We start from the raw sequence: 22,535 nt of genomic DNA, 5'->3' as shown, positions 1-22,535 counted from the left end.
GTGCGATCATGCAATGCACCAATGGATGTCAGGATGCAGCCTGGGATTGGCCACTATTCACCATTGTGCCGGCTTCCCCTAATCTTCCAGATGGTCAGACGTCGGGTTCAGTGGCGGGTGGCGCGCAGAGTATTCTCCCCAGGGTCTGCGAGGACACCCATGTGTTGCTCCGTGATTTGATCCTGCAGTTACCGTCATGAACGCAGCCATGACAGTCTACATTACCTGATTAGTCCTTTACCCAATGGTAGCATTGGTTTCTGTCAGCCGACACTATCCTCCAATGGACTGCTACCTTAGGGTATTTAGTCTGACTCCAGGAACAGGAAGTTGCTGTTCAGCTTTGCTTTCCCAATGACTGTGATTCTGTTGCATGGCTCCAGGCTTATGCTATTTATTTCCAGTGACTCCTTCCAGTGCTAATCAGCATCTGAATACTCTAGTGATTTCCTCAGTACTTATCTGTGTGCTAAACTCCAGTGAAACAACTTCAGCACTAATCAGTGTCTGACTTCTCCAGTGATTACTTCAGCACCTGTCTGTGATTTACTTCAGTGCTATCAGTGTCTGAATCTCCAGCGTGTGTTCCCAGTACAGCATCTGTGTACTGACTTCTATTGCCATTCTCTTGTACCAGTCCTGCGTCTGGATCACCAGCGAGTGTACTCAGTACAGCATCTGTGTACTGACTCCTAGTGCCACTTTCTTGTACCAGTTCCACGCCCGGATGTCCAGAGATACTTCCTAGTGCAGCCCATGCTGGAATTACGAGTTCTCTACAAACTTTCAGTATTCTTGAATTCATTATTCTGCATATTCATCTCCGCTCCATTTCATTACAGAGTATGCAGTTTTTCAGTCATTCCCAGGTACCTGACCAGTTCACTTTACCAGGCAATGACCTGCTCACTTGGTGCAGCAAAACCCAAATCCCAATAGGAGGGGTCACTGGTGAAGACCACCAAGTGGGTTAGACTCCGTGCCTCTGGTCAGGTCTAGCCAACAACTGAGGAATCCCCTGTAACGGATCATGACAGTTTGAACAGCCAAACATGCAAGCCACCGGGTCCCAGGGTGAAGCGGTTTTTCAAGATCTACTCCTCCGTATGGGTGCGCAAGAAGCAGCCCAACAACTCATGGGACAACATTTGCAAGAAGTTTCTACTCAACTAAAATTCATTAATTCCGTTCTTGCTACTTTGACTCCATTCTCGTTTCAAGTTCCGCCAGTAAAACCTCTAGTGTCTATTTCTCCAGAGCTCCAGTCTCGAGTATCATCGACTCCTAACGAAGAATTTCTTCCTGAGAGTAACCCTTTACAGCTAACTGTAACCTTCTTTAGAACAACTTCAAAGTCTTCTCCAAAAGTTTTTTTTCAAATATCTTCCAAGTTTTCCGGTGTTGCCCCTGATTTAACCAAAACTAATCTCATGCAAAATAAAGTGACGCATTGTAGTTGCCCACGCCCTAAGCTTACTGAGACAGAACATCAGCAACGCCGGGACTTTTGTCTCTGTTTATATTGTGGGAAGGCTGACCATTTTATTAAGGGCTGTCTCCTTTGCCAACCAAGAGGTTATAACAAGTGTATGACTTCTTTTTTTTTTTGCAATTTATATTTATTGGAAACCACTACAAAAAGAAAACATTTGAGCATGCCATATCGAATATAGAAACATCAAAAGCACACTAAATACAAAGTGCATGATATCAAAAGAGCAGTAAAAAATATTGGTTCAGTTTTCAAATAAGCATCACATAGTAAATATATTTGACAACAAAAAATTAAGAACTTAATCATAATGAAAAGGATAGAAAACTGATAAAAGGAAAAGAAAAGGAAAAAAGAAAGAAATAAAGAACCTCACTGCCAGGGAAGAAAAATACACATCAACACTGCACTAGTAGAAAAGAAGTCTGTCACAACATTTCATACTGCTTACAAGGAAAGACCTCAACCTCCTTCCACTCAGGGCCGGATTAAAGGGGGGGCGAGAGGGGCGGTCGTCCCTGGCCCCCACACATCAAGGGCCCCCACATCCACCAGGGGTTAAAGTGGGCCGGAACGGGAGACTGAACCAGCTCCGCCTCCTCCGGCCCACCTAACCTCTGCGCCGCAGGGAGGCTGCATTAGCTGGACACCCGCTGAGATTCTGTTAACAGCGGGCGCCCGGCTCCCTCCCCGCAGCGCTGCTGCACCTCTCACCTGAGCTCCGGCTTCCGGCTCCCACAGTGCACTATGGGAGAAACGTCATAACGTCTCTCCCATAGCTCCGATGAGTGGCCAGCCGGATGGACGTGGACATGGGAGCGGGGCTCAAGGTAAGTATAGTGTGTTGTTGGTTTTTTTTTGGTTCATTTTTTTTTTTTTTCACTGTAAGCGGCATCACTACTGTGGTCACTACATCTGGGGACATTGCTACTGGGGCCACTACTACTGCGGGCACTACATCTGGGGGCATTGCTACTGGTGGCATTACATCTGGGGGCATTTCTACTGGTGGCATTACATCTGGGGGCATTGCTACTGGGGGCACTGCTACAGGGGTCACATCTGGGGGCACTACTACTGGGGGCATTGCTACTGTGGGCACATCTGGGGGCACTGCTACAGGGGGCACTACTATATCGTCCATATTTAGTAGGGGCCCCCACAAGTTTGTTGCCCAGGGGCCCCCACAGACCTTAATCTGGCCCTGCTTCCACTTCACCTCCCTTACCCCCTACAAAGCGATTTGTAGTGATCAGATTCTTTATAAAGGAGCCAGGGGTACCAGATTGCTTTGAAATTTTGATGACTATGTGATAAAGGTAATCTAAGGTCATACATAGACCTATAATGGACAAGCCGAGCACACCACTCTTTCATGTTGGGAACTGTAGCAGAAGTCTAATGCACCGGAATTACTACTTTTGAGGCACAAAGTATATGACGCAGTCAACTTTTCTTAAAGAGCGCCTGTGGTCTTCTTAAGAGGTTAAAGAGCCAGAAGCTAGGGCAGGGGAGGGTAGGTCTTCCTGAAGAATAACACCTGCAGTCTCTATTACCTTATCCCAAAAGGGATGTAATAAGCATTCCCACTAGATATGCAAAGGAGTACCCAAAGCCTCATTACATCTCCAGCACAAAATTAGACACCCCAGGATATATTTTAGCTAATAAGCTAGGACAATGGTACCAACGAGATAACCCTTTGTAATGTGTCTTCATCACCAATATATTAAGAGAACTAGGAAATGTGTTACTAAAGATTTCCGGCCAATCATCCTCTCCCACTGATCACTGCAGATCAACTTCCCAATCCTTCATGAATTTAGGCCTAATGGAAAAGAGGTGATGTCTAAGTAGTTTATAAATAGAGGACAAAGGGTGTGGGGATAGGAATGTGATGTGCACATACTGTCGAATAGGGCGAGTCCACGGCAGTAGGCATTAGTGGGTCTTAAGCCTAGGAGAAAGTGCTTAATCTGCAGATATTTCCATATTTCCCTATTAGGTAGATCCCACTTGGCCTGAACTAAAGGGAAACTCATAACATTAGAAGAGTCAAGCAGTTGACCTACTGTCAATATCCCCTGTGATTGCCATATGGTAAATAAGTTGGGCGCAAGCCCAGGTGGAAAGGCCCAGGTTCCAAACAGTGGAAGGGCTAGGCGAGAGAAGAGGTATGGACTGGAAACACCACCAGCATAAAATAGTGGGGACCAGCAGACAGTGGCATGACCTGGGCAGGGTATGTAGCCAGGGCAACCCAGGAGTCAGAGTAGAAAGAGAGGCAGCTTCTATCATCACCCATTGTTTTCTATCCTCAATTCTACACCATTCCATAACCCTGGTAATAAGCTCAGCATGGTAATAGGAAAGAAAATGCGGCAGTTGTAAACCCCCCAAATGTTTTCATCTATAAAGCACCTTAAATCATGGTCTACAACCCGCCCACACATAATCTCTGGTGACTCGGTGCAAATCCGTGAACCAAGAGTGTGGTATTGAAATGGGAAGAGTTTGTAGAAGATGCAGAACCCTAGGTAAAACATTCATTTTGATTATTCATATCCTCCCCGTCAACGAGATCCTCTTAGAGCACCAGGTTTGAAGATCTGATTTCATCTTATTAAGCAGTGGAGGAAAATTAGAGGAGAAAATTTGGGAGGGGTTCCTATGTAAAATAATCCCTAGATACTTAATCTGTGTAGGATTCCACTGGAATTGAGAAATAGATTGTAAGCCTTGTAAAGTGGCCTGGTCAACTATGAGATTCAGGGCGACTGATTTGGATAAATTTACCTTAAAATTAGAGAAGGAGCCAAGCACTGAAACTGTTGGGAACCGAGATCAATGGATTAGGTACTATAGTAAGGATACTGGCTATATACCTTCCTACCTATACCTTCTAAAACCTGCCTATAACCTCTAAGATTTACGCTATTTGCGTACGCAGTCATACAGTAAAATAAAGACCTTAGACCTTGAACATGTGTTTCCAAAGCACGAAGTATTAATCAACCAAAGTACAGATAATACACGCTGTGATCGAAGTACAATTTAGTGCAAAGAAATTATACAGACCAAAGATACAGTCATACACACGCAAGCGCTTTGGGACCAACCAGATTCCGACATCAGCAAGAGACCTCCGTCAATCAGCAATCAGCAGAATGGACTAGAAACCCAGGGTCAGAGCACACATATTTATACCCCCCCAGAAATAAGCTGAACAAAAGAGAGGTCTTGTTACGATTCCATTGGCTCTCCTTCACGGTGCGTTTGTTACAAGGCACTTAACAGGTTGATTCAAATGGCCACAGTCCAGCCTCCAACAGCTGGTTGCCTTCGTTTTCCCACCTCATGCAAATCTAGACTGTTAGTTTTACAAAGTACATTTTGGTTCTTTGTCTTTACGGTACATAAGTTGCGAACGCATGTTCCGATCTTCACACCGATGATACCAGAAAGCTGTGGACAAAGTGCAGATCAGTATAATACCAAACACGGTTTATTTATCATGTATTAAACCTTAGATGCCAAATAGTGTTTATTTCACAGCATTTGTAATAAATGAATAAAACTTGGATCTTTTAATTTATAGCTATGGAACCTTTTGTGTAGGTGTGCATTATGTATGTATTAGGGATATGAGAAAAGACACTAGTTAGGTTTATCTGATTTGTGGCAGATGTGCACGCATGCAGCTAATAAACAGCATTCGCATGCAGGATATTGTGCATTCGCTACTGTGCGTCATGTTAGCAGCGCAACTGTGCGTAATGTGCGGTGTTTATGCATGAGATTCTATTTATGATGGATTTAACATATATATACACATATCTCATTCCTTAGTAACAGTTTCAAACTGCAATGCAAATGTGTTATGGGCAGTGAGCTTCACTTCTCAAACAAGGTGGAGACCCCCAGCTGTGAAGCTGGGGCCATTCTGTCTGGGAGTGAGACTAAAACCTGTTTAGGATTCAGACGAATTCAATTGTGTAGATCAATGTCTGGGTTATATTACAATTGCCACAACTATACTTGTCTATATACAGGGATTCCCAATTTGTATGTAAAACACTGACAGTATTCTGGTGTATTGTCTATTCTATTTACTTTTCTCAGGAGGCTGTTTTTCTAGTTGTTTTGGTATTTCTCTATGCAAGGTTGTCCCCAGAATGGGACTGTCATGGCTTCTAAAAAGATTATCAAAAACATTGCCATCTGTACTTAGCTTGTGAGTTGTAACTTAAAATGGCACTGGTCGCAAAATGGTGTCTTGCAGATTCTTGTTTCCAAAATGGAGTCTAGCTGCCATTCGCAAGATGGCGTCGCGCATGCTAATTTTTTACGCTGATTCCGTCTCAGCCACTAATCAAGCTTCAACAATAGCCATAAGGTTGTCCGCAAAAAGGTGAAATATTAATGTTTTGTTGAATGGCCCTCGCCAACGCCTCCATGAAAGAACAAATACTAAAGGAAAAAAAGGGCAGCCCTGGCGAGTGCCGTTCGAAATCGAAACACGGTCCGACAAATCCCCATTAATCTTAATACGAGCCGATGGAGTAAAGAGCTTGTATACTCTGGATACCAATCCGACCCAGTCCCAAATGCTCCAGCATACCCAGCAGGAAGTCCCAGTCCACCCTGTTAAATGCTTTTTCTGCATCTGTAGACAAGAGTATAGTTTGGATCTGTTGACTTGAAGCCACATGATTTAGGTTCAAAACCTTGGTGGTATTATCCCTGGCCTCACGACCAAAAATAAATCCCACCTGACCTGAATGGATCAAAGTAGGAAGAAGCAATTTAAAGCGGTTAGCCATTAGTTTTGCAAAATGCTTAAAATCTACATTTAACAGTGATATGGGCCTATAGCTGGAGCATTGAACCGGGATTTTTCCTTCCTTCAGTATAACAGTGAAATTTACGAGTAGGGATTGAGAGGAAAAGGTGAGAGATCTGAAACCTCATTAAACGCACAAAGCATCAAGGGAGAGAGAAAATCACTAAAGGTTTTATAATAGGCAATAGAAAACCCATCAGGGCCCGGACTCTTGCTGTTAGGAGTTGACTTAATGGCCCCCTCCAATTCAGATATTGTAAATAGCTCCACAAGGGCCTGTATATCAGTGTCTTCAAGAGTGGGAAAGCCAACCTCCTCAAGATAAGCCCTAATGGAAGCCTTTTTTAATGACAAGGCATCATGTTTCCATATCTTTCAAATTATATAATTGGGAATAGTACGAGTGAAAAGCTGAAGCTATATCATTTGCGGAATTACAAAATGATCCAAATTGACCTTTTATACGGGCAATGTATGTAGAGGCATGTTGGGTACGGAGGGCCCTAGCCAGCATCTTGCTGGGTTTACTACCCCCCCCCCCCAAATAAAAAAAAAAGACTAACAAAAATCAAACTGGATGCTCGGAAATGTTGTAGACTTAAGATTTTAAAGGGCCTGGCGAGCATCTGTTAGGGACTGAAGAGTCTCCGCAGACAGGGAGGACTTATGTACAAGTTCTAGGGCTGTATCTTCTGCAATAAAACCTCTTTCTCTGCCAATCACTGCCTATTTAGGTGTGTCCCAAGCTGAATAAGTTTGCCTCGTAAAACACATTTATGTGCTTCTCAGATTGTTACCTTAGACATATCAGGTCATTTGTGGCAATATAATCTGCAATAGCTTCCTTAAGTTGTTGCTTACAGATTGGAGCAACATATCATTTAAATGCCAAGACTAGGTCTTTTAGGGCAAACCAATCGTCAACGAGATAGAGGCACGGTCTGACCAAGAAATAGTGCCTATTTTGGTAGCTATTGCTAGGTGTAGAAACCTGTGAGGTAAAGTTTATGAATTCTAATGCCCATGACCTCAGTTCCTGTACCCAGCCATCTACAACTTCAGTTCCCTCAGCTTCTGGCAAGGGGGTAACTTCTACCATTCAAAACAAAGTTCAAGGTTATGATTGGGGTCCTGTTACAAGATGCTTCTACCCTTGACTAGAGAATTTTGGGAGACTATTCCAACCTTCTAAAGTCAGAGAGACTTCACATTCTGCTTCTTCCAGTCTCAATCTAAATGATACATTCAGACCGAGTGCTCCTCATCCTAGTAGGACACTTTAGTCTACAGCCCGCGAGAGGGCATTTGATTTAGCAACCTCTGAGGAGGCATCTGGGCTGTTGCCTTCAGAAGAAGACTCTGTTGTGTTAACTTAAGGAGACGTGTCTGAGTCCTCAACACCAGGTGGTGTACTCTGTGCAAAAATTTCTAGAAGAAATCTTAAAGGATCATCTGTACCATCAAATTAAATTTCTCCCAATTTTAGTTTCGTACCCCAGGAGGGGGTTTCAGGTTTTTTACTCCAGGAGGGTTTGTAGTTTTGTACCCCAGGAAGGGCCTTCAGGTGTTATGCCCCAGAAGGGGTCTTCAGGTGTTATGCCCCAGGAGGGGTCTTCAGGTGTTATGCCCCAGGAGGGGTCTTCAGGTGCTAAGCCCCAGGGGGGGTTTCAAGTTTCATACCCAAGGAGGGGGTTACAAGTTTTGCAGCCCATGAGGAGCCTTCTAGTGTTATACCCCATGAGGGGTTTTCAAGTTTCGTACCCCAAAGGGGTCTTCTGGTGTTTAAAACCCAGGAGAAGTCTTCAGGTGTTATACCCCAGAAGGGGATTTCAAGTTTCATGCCCCAGGAGGGGTCTTCAGGTGATATACCCCAGGAGGGGGTTCCAAGTGCCATTCCCCAGGAGGTGATTTTAAGTTTTATACCCCAGAAGGGGGTTTCAAATGTCGTACTGCAGGAGGGGTCTTCCAGTTTCATGGCCCCAGGAGAGCGTTTCCGGTGTTCAGCCCCAGGAGGAAGTTTCAAGTGGCCTGTCCATCCAATTTTTCTTTTTCTACTCGTGAGTGTGCTTCACAAGCTCCAATTTTTCTGAAGTCTAGTCCTAAAGCTCTTGATGTCAAGCAGACTTCACAGTGAATAGATAATTACATGGAAGTTCTGACATTTGTGATCATTGGGGTCGTGGGACTCATTGGGAAAAAATAACTCAAGTCATTAATAGAGTGTGTTGGGGCAAAGTTACTGAAAATATCAGTAAGGAAACCAACTACCTGATCATGAGCCGTGACGGTGATGAATCTGAATGGAAGAAGGCAGAGAGTCTTGGGATCAAGATTATTGATGTGGATGGCTTGTTTGAATTAATGTTCTCTTCGCTCAGCAAGGAATCATTTCACGAGCATATCTTCTTTGAGAATGACGGGTTGCATAACACTAATTCAACCCTGTCATTGGTATCTACCCATTCTGATGCCTGCCAGGGTCTGCCTACAGACACCTTCGCTGTTAAAGTCTCTAGCTCAAGTTTACCATTCTCAGACATTAAGCTCAGAAACACTGCTTTACTTCCTTCTGATAACTATTAACTATACGATACTGACCATCGCGACCGTCATCATGGACGCTCGCATAAGCTGTGGGTGGTAAGCTAGGAGGACGCACTAAAAAAAAAAAAAAAAAGCGCTGATTCAGAGCGTCCGGCTCTGAATCAGGCCCTAAGGCCCAAGGAGTTATGGTGCTTGTATACACAGAGGGCTACGGCCCAAGGAGTCACAGTACTTGTATACGCAGTGGGCTATGGCCTAATGCGTCACAGTACTTGTATACACAGTGGACTACGGCCTGCAGAGTCACAGTACTAGTATACACAGTGGGGTACAGCCCAAGGAGCCCGGTGCTTGTATAAACAGTGGCATAAAGCACCAAAAAATACATGTTTTTTTTTTAACTTTCTTTTTTTTTTACTTGTTTTTAAACTATTTTTTTTTTACTTATACACACAGCCACTTGTGAGTCTCTGGACACAGCCACTTAATCAGCAGAGTATAGCGCAGCATATATAAGCGTGCAGTGTGTCCCTTACACAGTCACTTTACTAGCTCAGATACTTGTGAGCCTCTGTACACAGCCAATGAGTATCAGCAGAGCAGTGCACAGCATGCGGAGCGTGGGAGTGAAATGGTACCGAATCCAGGTCTCGGCGCCTTATGTAGAGGCGAACTCTCGCGAGAATCTGACGTCAGGAGGATTACATTCGGCCTCGCACTGGGATCCAAGTGAGGCGGGAACACCCGAGCCGTGGACTCTGATCCCTACTGTTCGAATTCCACAGAATCTATACTTTATATCTGTCTGTTCCTAGTTGGCACAAAAACTGCTAAACCGATTTTCATGAAAACACCATAATTTTTTGGTGGAAACTCCTAAAAATAACCTGCACTTTGTTTCATCTCAATCCGTCAAGTTAAACCTGAGCAATAACAAAAACAAAATGTATTGACATCATCAATGCAAGAGATAGGTGTGGCACCATGGGCACGGATGGTAAGGGGTGGGAGGAGAGGTGCTTTGGGCCTGTGGTCATTTGAATAGGATAGGCTACATAGCAGTCTGTGCACAGGGAACGCAGTGACATTTGTGTGAGTGGTGGGTGAATAGGATAGGCTACATAGCAGTCTGTGCATGGTGTGAGTGGTAGGTAAATAGGATAGGCTATATAGCAGTCTGTGCACAGGACACACAGTGACATTGGTGTGAGTGATGGGTGAATAGGATAGGCTACATAGCAGTCTGTGCATGGTGTGAGTGGTAGGTAAATAGGATAGGCTATATAGCAGTCTGTGCACAGGACACACAGTGACATTTGTGTGAGTGGTGGGTGAATAGGACAGGCTACATAGCAGTCTGTGCATGGTGTGAGTGGTAGGTAAATAGGATAGGCTATATAGCAGTCTGTGCACAGGACACACAGTGACATTGGTGTGAGTGATGGGTGAATAGGATAGGCTACATAGCAGTCTGTACACAGGGCACACAGTGACATTGGTGTGAGTGGTGGGTGAATAGGATAGGCTACATAGCAGTCTGTGCACAGAGCACACAGTGACATTAGTGTGAGTGGTGGGTGAATAGGATAGACTACATTGCAGTCTGTGCACAGGGCACACAGTGACATTGGTGTGAGTGGTGTGTGAAGGCGCTGCTGCCATCACTCTATAGAGCTGCTGGTCATGTTGGCCACTCCCGCAACAGGGCCTCTATGCAAAGCAGTATTACTAGAGCACCTCAAATAAACAAAAAAGTTGGCACAGCTAGTAGTTAATAACTGAGATACCAGTTCCTCTACAATGCCTTAGGTGCAGGGCCTGGAGCGGTGGTGGAACTCATCTCTCCTTTTGCCTACTCCCCACGCTAGTCTGACAGGCCAAAACAAGTGTGAAAACTGTTCTTTACGCACACACACTGTTGTGTATAGGAAACATTAAAGTGAATGGCTGGGGGCTGCCTAGGCTTTGGGGGCTATGACAGTGTGAAATACATTTTAGATGCTTTTTTAGCACTCCTGCCATCAGCTGACTACAATTTTAGATCACTTAAAAAGTGTCTCTCTGTGGGACTTCTGTGCAGGGACTTGGTGGAGGTGGAACTAGTTCCACCTACCATTAGAGGTGACGGTTCCACCCTGTTCCTGCCCACTTTAACCCCTGCTCAGGTGTATTTTGTGTGTTTGTATGGTCCCCATTGTTGCCTAAAAGCAAGGAAGAGGTAGTACAATCTCAACATAGCATTACCTAGTGGTAAGACAACTTAATAAAAGTGTTTAGCCATTATGGGGATGGCTTCAAAGTGCATATAGTGGGGGCTGAATCAGAGTTTGCTGGTGGTTCTACTCTTTATATTTGGTTTGCAGCTTTGCACATACTGAGCACTCAGCCGTGTGTCTGCATGTACAAGGATTGCAACGTCCACTCTGAGCTTCTTTAGACTCAAATACTGCTTTGAATGCCTTTAGACATGACCATCATTCACACGAGAGAAACTTGCACCCGGAGCCGTAACTAGACTTTTTGGTGCCATGTGCCAGAGAGAGCATTGGCGCTCCCCTCCCCTTTTTTTAAATTGGGACATAAGATAGTGGAAGGTCCAGGGAAAAGATAGGAGAGGCCAGGAGATGCTGGGGATAAAAGAAGAGGAAGCTACAAGTGAGAATGATAATAAACAGAAAATTGACAGGCCTGAACAGCGCCCCCTGCCCTGCGGTGCCCTGTGCCATGGCACTGGTCGCACTACCCTAGTTACGGCCCTGCTTGCACCAGCCACATTTTAGGTGCAGATTCTCTTTTAGAGTATGGCCTCCATTGTAAATAATTATTTATTCTTAAATACTTTTTATTTGAAAGATCGTCATAAATAAATAAACAGAGACCATAACATGCACAATGTCATTGATATAGAAAATAAAATAGCCAGTTTCATAAACAGAAAAAACTGTCATCCATTTTAGAGTTTAATTTAAAGATTATTATTCATCTGAGTTCACAATCACTTCAGCGATACATCTGCCACGGAATAGGTATGAAGTCCCGGCGGCTGAATAGCCACCGGTTCATATCCCGGCGCCGGCTGCAGGGGCGCCGAGAGGGGGGGTGGAGCGAGTACAGAATACCCGGGTCCGGGCTTCCTGAGGAGCCCGGCGGGGGCCCGGGTCCGGCACCGCTCCCCCCTCACAGCAGCGCAGCACACAGCGCGTGCTGAGCTGCAGTTGGAGACTGCTCGTGGCTGCTGAGCAGCCACAGCAGTCTCCTATGCCTGTGCGGGTTAGCGATCACACTGATCGCGCCCCCCCTGGCTTTGTGCCAAGCTGAGGGGGCTCAGAGCGCCCCCTCCCCAGCGCGTAGCGCCGCTTCGTGGCACTGCAAATCTATTTTTTTTACAGCAAGGGGGCGTGGCCACGCCTTCCACGATTAGGCCACACCCCCTATTACTGGGGCCCGCCACGGCTCTTGGCGGGCCTGGCCAGCTGCCCAAAGGTAGAGGATCCCGTCAGGGCAGATGAGTACCCTATCCCTACCCCTCTCCCACTTACCCTCCCTTAGTGGTGCCTAACCCTAACCTCCCCCCCGGAGGTACCTAACCCTCCCGGGGGGGGACCTAGCCCTAACCTCCCCCCTAAGGGTGCCTAACCATAACCCCCAAAAAAAACAACCTAACCCTGCTACCCTCCCCCCCGCAGCTAACTCTAAGGGCGCCCCTGACTTACCTCGTTCGTTCTGGCATCCTTTGGCGTTCCGGCGTCGGGAATAAAATAGGCCCTGGTCTCATAACTACATCCCGCCTGCCACATTCCATAACATGACTATGATACAAACCATGTTCATCTGAATAGACACCTCCCAATCACCGCCCAGGAATGCCCAGCACATTTCAATTAATTTCAGATATTGTGTGTCTTATGCCGCGTACACACTAGATGATATGCTCCATGAGCGATATCGTCTAGTGTTTCCCCTGCAGTTATGATTTTAATTAGTACACATTTATTGACCATAATCACAAATCCCTTACTGCACACGCGCGAACCCAAGCGTCCTATGTCGTTTGAAGTTGCATATGGGTTGCTAACACTTAAGAAAGGGGTTTGCGATCCCTGGGCATTTCAGGATGGAGACTGGGAGGTGACCTAAAGTGATCGCAAAAAGGGGCCATTTTACGGGTGTGTTATTGGAGTGTCATGGGTGCTGCTGCGTTCCCATTCACAAATCCAATGCTTCAGATGCTACGTTTAGTTGGATTAGAGGAGAGTAGCTAGAGTAGATCCTAGGCTATCACAAATGTCAATGGTGCAACTGATGTTCTGTCGATGTTGAAGTGTTTACAATCTCCATCGCAAACACACAGACCACGCAGCCGAAAAGCATACAATGTGATCGCACCCTCCCCCGGAATGCCCACTATCAATCATAAGTAAACGTTTGGCGGGAGGGAATTTCTTCTGGTGGCCCCTGAATCAGGAGACTAGCTCTTTCTTGGAGGGGCCTCTTGAGGCCTTGTAGACCTCTTTTTAGATTTGATGGAAGGTGGCTATCTGCTTGTAATCATTTGTTATGATCTGGATTTTATTAAAGACTAAAAACACAATTTGTCTTCCAATTGGATATGAACATCAAGTTACTTGATAGGAGTTTCCATGTTGTTGATCTTGTTCATAGCTAAAAATATGTAGTACCGCCCTTCCTGAAAAACAATAGGTGGTCAATATACCTAAGGATGATATTTCGTGCAATAGTGGGATCATCAAAAAATACCATTTGTTCAAATGCAAACATACAAATATTGGCGTACAATGGGGAACTCTCTAAAGCAATAAATCAATTGGGGAGTTTTCCTTTATTTCTTGTTTATATGGGGATGTAGTCAGCATCATGCCATGTGGGATGCCGACAGGCGAAATACCGGCGCCAAAATCCCGACAGCGGAGGGATCCCAGCACCAGAATCCCAACTGCCGCATCCCGATGGTAAGTATCGGGCTTTAGGGGGAGGGTTAGGATGCAGGCTTTAGGGGGAGGGTTAGGGTTATGCACTAGGGGGATGGTTAGGGTGTGGGGAGGGGGTGGTTAGGTTTAGGCACTAGGGGGGAGGTTAGGTTAAGGCACCGGCGAGGGAGTGTTAGGTTTAGGGTGCGGGGAGGTGTAGGTTAGGTTTAGGCACTAGGGGGGGGTTAGGGTATGGCACTGGGGTGGGAGGGTTAGGGATTAGTCTTGCCTTATTTCCTTATGGGTGTCGGGATGCTGCTGTTGGTATTCTGACCAGCGGGATCCCAAACGCAGGGATCTCATACCCTTTTAAATGTTTGTACCTTTTCATTACTTGGTTTGTATAGCTTAAAAAAGGACCTAAGGGTCTGAAACGTTGGTAATCTTTGCTTAATAAACCAAGTGTTTATGCAACACATCCTTTGAGTGCTTCTACTATAATTTCAGTCCTGGCGCCCAACATGACATTAGAAGTTTATTACCAATGAAACACACACGGAGAAAAAGAGGGAGGGAGAGAGAGAGAAGAGTTTGTAGTAGCAGTCTCGCTCTCACTCTTTAGTTAAACATTTTTTTTTTAATAATTTTCTTTATTGAAGCACTGTACAATGACATCATCCAATTATGGACAAGACCATATGTAAATGGAAATGTTATTATTCATAACCACATCAAAAGTTACAACTCTCAAACAAAGCTTGCCAGCAATCTGGCTGCCTCTTCTGGGAGAAGGCAGCCAGTTCGGGGGGTGTGATGTGTTTTTGAGGGCAGGGGGGTGACCACGATGACGTGATTCAGCGCGGAATCATGTCATCAGCTCTCTCCGGACTGGCCACTTAGGCAAGGTGGGAGCGGATGCCGGCAGCGGGAGCAGGGGGGTGCGGGCGACTGGCGCCAGACAGGAGACTTGTCCACTCTTCCGGGGGGCCAGGAGCAACACGCGATTTTCGGGAGTCTCCCAGCCATTTCGGAAGAGTAGGCAAGTTTGTCTCAAACCTGTGAGTGAAATATTTTTCTAATACTAGGTCCGTACATGTTTGTTATTTTGGAGTGCTGTGGGTGTATATCCATCTAGATCAGTGGTTCTTAGCGTGACCATATCTTTTTGCTGTGGTGATGAAAGCATCAGAATTTTTGTGCTGGAGCAGTAGTATCTTTGGTGGCTCCACCACTGCAAATGGCAGCAATGGCAAGAATGCTGTCTGACTATATAATCTCTAACAATGGATTTACTATTGGCAATCAGCAGAGAATAGGCATCCAGCATTGCTACCAGACAATTACTAACAGACACACACAGTGCTTGCTGGCTATTGTTTCTCCTGTAATTGCTGACAACTAAGGCTGTGAAGAGTCAACTTGTATTCTAAATGGCTGTTGGGAATGGCATGGATGTCAAACTAAAGGTGCCAGAGGAGGAAGAGACAGAAAACAGCAATATAAAGTTTAAGTGAGGTATTAGTGGGTGTGAGGATACCAGGTTTATGTGTGCATTATTTTCGGATTTTGCCCTGAGAAAGGCAGCGGTTGCAGCTATTAGTCCCTTGAATTGCACTGGAAAGACACATTAGTGAAAATTCAATGATCACTTTATATGCAAAAACAGTACCTACACACTATGACAGTAGTATTAGCCACCCTCTGAACTGTTCACCCCCTAAAACAATTAGCTCTTTCGTTATAGAATTAGCGATAAGTCACGGAGTCATGCTTACCCACCCGGGACTGGGAAAAGTACTGCTGTGAGGGAGCTGCTGAGCAGGTCACTGAGAGAGATGCAGCTGGGTGACTTAATGCTTCTCAGGAAGCGGCTTCTCCAAATTCCGGCCACTGGGACGCCTGACTTGCTGATCCCGGCTGCTTGGCCTGATGTGTCGTCTACCAATTTGGTAGATACAGGCTAGCAGTCATCCCACTCCTGTGGTTACACTGGGTTCACCAATCTATGGGTTTCTCCCAGTGACAATGGTGTTCACTGCTGCTGGAGCTACCTGGCACAGTATAAACTGAAAATTCCACCTCCCAGGTTATCCCATGTCAAGAAGTGAGTAAACAGTTATGTGTTGTTATTTTAAAACTTATTTTTCCACGATGATGTGACACCTTTGGGTGTGAGCTACAATGCCCTAATAATAAGCTCTGGTAATGGGTGCTTTAAAATCCAATTTGGATCAATGCCCATTACATCATGTTGATAAAGGGGGTTGGCTTTCTCACTGCAATAATACTATCCACCCATTGTGGGCATTTGTTATGTCAGAGAGCATTCAGCTGATCCTGGCTTCCTGTGTGGAGGGGGTATATGTGGGCTGATGGTTTGGGACTTCCTATGGTGGGTGTTAGCAGCCCTGACATTGCACCTGGCTGCATGGACACAGGATAGTATACCTAGATGCACATATTTACATTCGTTAGCAAAGCATCATAAACAATAATACATAATCAATATACCTCTGGTCATGCAGTACTTTCAATTGTAAACATATAGAACGTCAAATGCATCCTGTAAGCAACATTTGTGACACCCCGCCAGGTAGGGTAGAGTTGTAAAGTGAGGTTCAGGTATCTTACTAGAAGGAATAGATGGTTGGTCACTCTCTGTATTAGCTCTTACGAGGGTTATCTTCACAGCAGAGGAGGAGTTTGATTCTTCACCCAATGAATTATGCCAGTTAGTGTCAAACAAAACTCTATGTATTGACAGTATTAACTCATTAGCACAGTTGAAGTAATGTTAGGGATATAGTTACAATACATTTCATAAAATAAATACATGCAAAAGGTATTTCTGGATAAGTAACATACACATAACAATGTAGCAAGGTTTATTATACTGGAACTCGGCAAGATCCAAAGTTTTCTTCAGTTACCACCTGTTGGATCTATGTGATCCTGAGGACACAAAACTGGTTTGATAATACCAATGCAGGTTACCTTAACCAAACTTTACCACATTACTAAATACCATTTAGTTATAATTGAAACCACCTAAACGGCTTATCTAGACCAAACCACTAGTAGGTTGGAGGGAACAGGAACAACGTAAAAGGCATTTTTGCATAAAACCCTTTAGGACTACTATAAACTTAATTTAGTCAATACTTTCTCTAGTACAATTCCCCCCGCTGGATCTGTAGAGGTGGTGCACATACTGTACGTTGCAGATCTGATTCTCAGATAGTGTGATCAGGGGAAGTGGCTATTATTAGTTGTCCCTGCAGAGGGCCTCGAAAATCCCAAAACTGCTGGCTCTGTTTGTGGCAAAGAAATTATTCTTAAAACAGTCTTTACTATCTCTTTTCTGCCACCACAAGACACTGTGAAAGTTGCACTTGGCGTATCACTGTAGTTTGAGGACTGAGAACTATTCAGTGACTTTAGCGAGCCTCTCAGTACAGTATTATTGGCTGCTTTGCGCTACTAATGGTGTCCTAGGAACAGATGTAACTATCCTGTTTATACAGAGACACTATGGCCTGGGGAGACGAGCTAGACTCTGCTGTGAGCGCTGGCTGTTACTGTGTAGCAGGTGGGAGGTAGTGCTATAATGCAGGGTTGTGATTAGTGTGATTACAGACCTCTCCAGGCGTCACCTTTGTCCGGAAATGAGGATCAGCTAATAAGATCGCCGCCCTCCTTCATATCAGCTCTGACACCGGGCTCCCTGCTCACTTCCCTGCACGCCTTGTAGGAGGGAGAGTCTGCCTCAAAGCCGGCCTCCAGATAGTAGGGAATCCATCTTCCAGTCTCCACCTCCAGCCACAAGCACTGTACATCACTGCCGGATCACAGGCACACCGCCAGGAGCTTTATCAGCCAGTTGTAATGTGCAGCGCTACCGATTCCTGATGTTACTCTGGTGTCCGCAGAGACTCCGGTGAGCATTGCTGCGCAAGTCCTTCCTTCCTCACCGTCCTCTCAGGGCTCCCTGTAACCGACGTAACTGTCTTACTCCGCCCCCTACAGCTGGTTCCAGCAGCTTCTGTGTCATGTGACCTGCTGCTGACACACCGCATATTACCTGCACCAGTACATATAGGTATATGGGTAACTGCCCCCGGTCTCTGGTGGGGCATAAATTTATCAGTCAGTTACAATATGGTTTATATTGATTAGTCTTTGCCACATACACAGAGCACACTGTATTTACATATTCTATATACAGTATTTACATATAGGACACAACATGCATGAGTACACCAAGGTCTGGAGTACCACATTCCTCCCCACTAAAACATGCCTGTCCTCATGCATTAATAGTACATATTCGAATATTTGCTTAACATTTTTTGATTAATAATTTAAATCTAATATTTACAAGCACAATACTTATTCTCAGGCTAATGTCTATTCTGAATCTGTGGGGCATCTTTATTCCTCTTTCCTGACTTTCTAAATGCCTGTTGCAAAATTGAGACTATGTCATTAGAGTCCACCGTTGTGTTCTCACAATCTGGGCGATGCCACTCTGGAAAAAGATACGACACAGCCTCTTTCGCTGCACTATGGGATTCTGCTGGAACGTTAGATATGGACTTCGATATAGCTAACTCTGGGCAATTGGGTGTAAGGGGTTCCAATCTCTCTGCTGTGGCCATGTGGATCACTCCTTCATTGTCTCTTTCCCTGTCAGCGGCACTTGAATTTGCCTGATTAAGGTAGGCTGTACTGGAATCGATGTCTTCCATTCTAGACTTACGCTCATGTACTTGCTCTGAGGGAAGTGGTCGCTGGACTATGTCTTTCCGGCTCTGCTGCACTGTTTCTCTTTACGCTTCTTCATGCTCCTGTCTATATTCGTGGTATTGGTAATTTTGTTGGTAATTACATGAAGAATATCTTCGCTGTGAATGGTGCCAATAATGCTTGTGATATGCTGCATATCTGCTGCCTTGAACTGGGACACCACCAGGACCAGTTACATTAGCTGCCTGTAGACCTTTCTCCCCATTCACCACGTCAAACTGGACTCTCTCTCCTTCTCCCAAGCTGCGGAGGTACTTTCTCGGGTTGTTCTTTTGAATGGTTGTATAGTGGACAAATACATCATTTTTGGTGTCATCACGTTTTATGAACCCATAGCCGCGTCGCACATGGAACCATACGACTTTGCCCAAAACTCCTCTTGCGATGGTTGATGTAACTTCACCTGCAGGTGGTGTGCTCACAATTTGCATTCGATTCAATAATATTGAGCCTGGACTCACATCTCTGGGTTGCCCATCTGTCCCTCCTGAGAGCACTTCTGGGTTTAAAGGCTCTCTCTGGATGCAATAGCATTCAATGTGGTCACATGGGTTACATCTTCTACAGATGGGTCATCCTTGTGAATTAAAGTGATCGTGCTCTCTCTTCCCATTCCTCTGAGGAGGTTCTGTCCAGTCATTGGGGGACCTCCTTCTTTCTGTTTGCCAGGTAATTTCTCTTGGTTCAGTCACATGTTTGATAAAATTCTTAATTTCCTTATACATTTTCACCATTCCCTGGGTCAATTCTTCTATTTGTCCTTTTAATGTTTGTAAGGGGTCAGGGGCTGATGCTTGAGAACTTTGGGAAGTAATTTCTTTAATTCTAGAGGGACTTCCCATGTTGGAGTCTCCATTCACCTCCTGAAAAGCTGGCATCTCAGGGAAAGTCACTTGGTTAATCTGATAAGAACCTACCACCTTAATGGCTGCCTCCTTAAAATCCAGAAAAGAATTCCTAGAAAGCTGCATTCTTAATAGACGTAGCTGTGTCTTGATGGTTTCCCCATTACATCCTTCGATGAATTGATTTATTAATGTTTCATCAACGTTTCTCACTTCAGAAGTGTCCACAGCCTGTATCCTCTGCAAGGCCTCTTGGAGACTTAAAGCATAGCTTCATAGAGATTCTCCTGGTTGTTGTTTCCTTGCATAAAATTTCATTTTCAGCTCGGACATAGTATTGATGTCAAATGTTTTACTTAACCTCTGTAGAATTTGGTCAATGTTTTGTCGTTCTTCCCTTGGCCAGGAGGTTACCTCTCGTAAAGCTGATCCTTTTAATTGACCAATGAGGATCTCCACCTGCTGTCCTTTTGTCAGTGGGTATAAACGGAACATACTTTTCATTTTATTCTTGAACTCCCTGAAGGCATTGCTATCAGAATCTTGAACATCCCCAATATACGATGGGAGCCATGGGGCCCCAAAGTAGTACGGTAGCATTATGGAATTTAATTGAGACATGATGGGACTCTGATGGACTGAGTCTCCTGAAGATGCTGTGACATCTCGCCTATTAGTAAACCTTCTTCAGTTCAGATCCTGAATCCTGTTCGTTGTGACGCCAAATGTGACACCGCACCAGGTAGGGTAGAGTTGTAAAGTGAGGTTCAGGTATCTTACTAGAAGGAATAGATGATTGGTCACTCTCTGTATTAGCTCTTACGAGGGTTATCTTCACAGCAGAGGAGGAGTTTGATACTTCACCCAATGAATTATGCCAGTTAGTGTCAAACAAGACTCTATTTATTGACAGTATTAACTCATTAGCACAGTTGAAGTAATGTTAGGGATATAGTTACAATACATTTCATAAAATAAATACATGCAAAAGGTATTTCTGGATAAGTAACATACACATAACAATGTAGCAAGGTTTATTATACTGGAACTCGGCAAGATCCAAAGTTTTCTTCAGTTACCACCTGTTGGATCTATGTGATCCTGAGGACACAAAACTGGTTTGACAATACCAATGCAGGTTACCTTATCCAAACTTTACCACATTACTAAATACCATTTAGTTATAATTGAAACCACCTAAACAGCTTATCTAGACCAAACCACTAGTAGGTTGGAGGGAACAGGAACAACGTAAAAGGCATTTTTGCATAAAACCCTTTAGGACTACTATAAACTTAGTTTAGTCAAGAGAGTCTGCCTCAAAGCCGGCCTCCAGATAGTAGGGAATCCATCTTCCAGTCTCCACCTCCAGCCACAAGCACTGTACATCACTGCCGGATCACAGGCACACCGCCAGGAGCTTTATCAGCCAGTTGTAATGTGCAGCGCTACCGATTCCTGATGTTACTCTGGTGTTCGCAGAGACTCCGGTGAGCATTGCTGCGCAAGTCCTTCCTTCCTCACCGTCCTCTCAGGGCTCCCTGTAACCGACGTAACTGTCTTACTCCACCCCCTACCACTGGTTCCAGCAGCTTCTGTGTCATGTGACCTGCTGCTGACACACCGCATATTACCTGCACCAGTACATATAGGTATATGGGTAACTGCCCCCGGTCTCTGGTGGGGCATAAATTTATCAGTCAGTTACAATATGGTTTATATTGATTAGTCTTTGCCACATACACAGAGCACACTGTATTTACATATTCTATATACAGTATTTACATATTGGACACAACATGCATTAGTACACCAAGGTCTGGGGTACCACACATCCTATCTATTAATGTCCAAAGAAAAGTCTGGTCCACTGCAGCCTTGCTACACAGACACAATTTGCATTATAATGTGCAAAGTTCCATTGACACACAGGCAGTGTGCTGCATAGGAGAATATACATCTATTTTCCCCCACCAGATGTGCAAACACCACTAATTATGCATCCTCCTTCACTTATATATTGGGAGTCAGAGAACGGACTGGGAAAAGTATATGTTAGTGTCATTACTCTGACACTAGCCAGGCTGAGGCCCTCAGGTCGTCAAGGTGGATCTATTGGTATATGCGAGCTGGGCATACTTGGTAAAGGGCTGCTTATGGCTGAATGCCACTCGCCAGTGGGTGTAGGTGCACAAGGGCCCCAGATATCACTGGGAACATGGTGCAAGCACCAGTGGCGGAACAGAGTGGTGGGCCCCGGTGCAAGAATATGCTTTGGGCCCCATTATGCAGTGCCCCCGATAGTAGTCCCCCTATGCAGTGCTCCCAGTAGTGCCCCTAGAAGTGGTCCCCCCTACGCAGTGCCCCCAGGAGTAGTCCCCCCTATGCATTGCCCCCAGTAGTAGACCTCATGTATACGGGCTGCCCAGCATCCCCCCAAAGTGACGAAAATGGGGGAAGTCGCGAGGCTCCGTCCCGGTTTCCATAGGCTCCGCCCCTTTTAGTGGAAGCCAAGCCCCCTTTTCGGTCGCGCACGCCTTCGACGCGGGACCTGTCCCTCCTTGGCCTCATCAAATGTTGGGAGGTATGACAGTAGCGGCCCCCCCATACAGTACCCCCAGTAGCGCCCCCCTATACAGTCCCCCTCATAGCTGCAACCACCCTATACAGTGCCCCCAGTAGCGCCACCCTTATAAAGTGCCCCTAATAGCAGCCGCCACCCCTATACAGTGTCCCCAGTAGCGCCCTGCCTATGCTGTGCCAGTTCCCGTGCCCCCTTACACACACACACAAAACAAAAAAAACACAACTTGCCTAAATACCCGCTCCTGCCGCGACCGCCGCTGTCTGCTCCTCCCGGCCCGGTCTTCTGCACTATGGGAGAGACGTCATGACGTCTCTCCCATCACCCGCTGTGGGGGGAGCAAGAAGGTAGAGATCTACACCGCGAATATTGTTGAGAACATGGCACAAGTGCCATGTTTCCATAGATCTGCTCCTCCAATATCACTGGAAACATGACGTTGACGCCATGTTTCTGGAGATCTGTGCATGTGCACTACAGAAGTCACAGGGAA

At 45.4% G+C, this 22,535-nt stretch overlaps 1 pseudogene; it reads right to left on the bottom strand.

The window, feature by feature from the left end:
• Positions 1-18,207: 18,207 nt before the first annotated feature.
• Positions 18,208-20,079, bottom strand: LOC148435802 (uncharacterized; annotated as a pseudogene).
• Between the last annotated feature and the right edge of the window lie 2,456 nt (positions 20,080-22,535).

This window comes from Taudactylus pleione, unplaced genomic scaffold, assembly GCF_031769625.1.
Source record: "Taudactylus pleione unplaced genomic scaffold, aTauple2 ptg001990l, whole genome shotgun sequence".
Lineage (NCBI taxonomy): Eukaryota > Metazoa > Chordata > Amphibia > Anura > Myobatrachidae > Taudactylus > Taudactylus pleione.
Note: the sequence above shows the minus strand (reverse complement) of the source record. Positions and strands in the feature narration are given on the sequence as shown.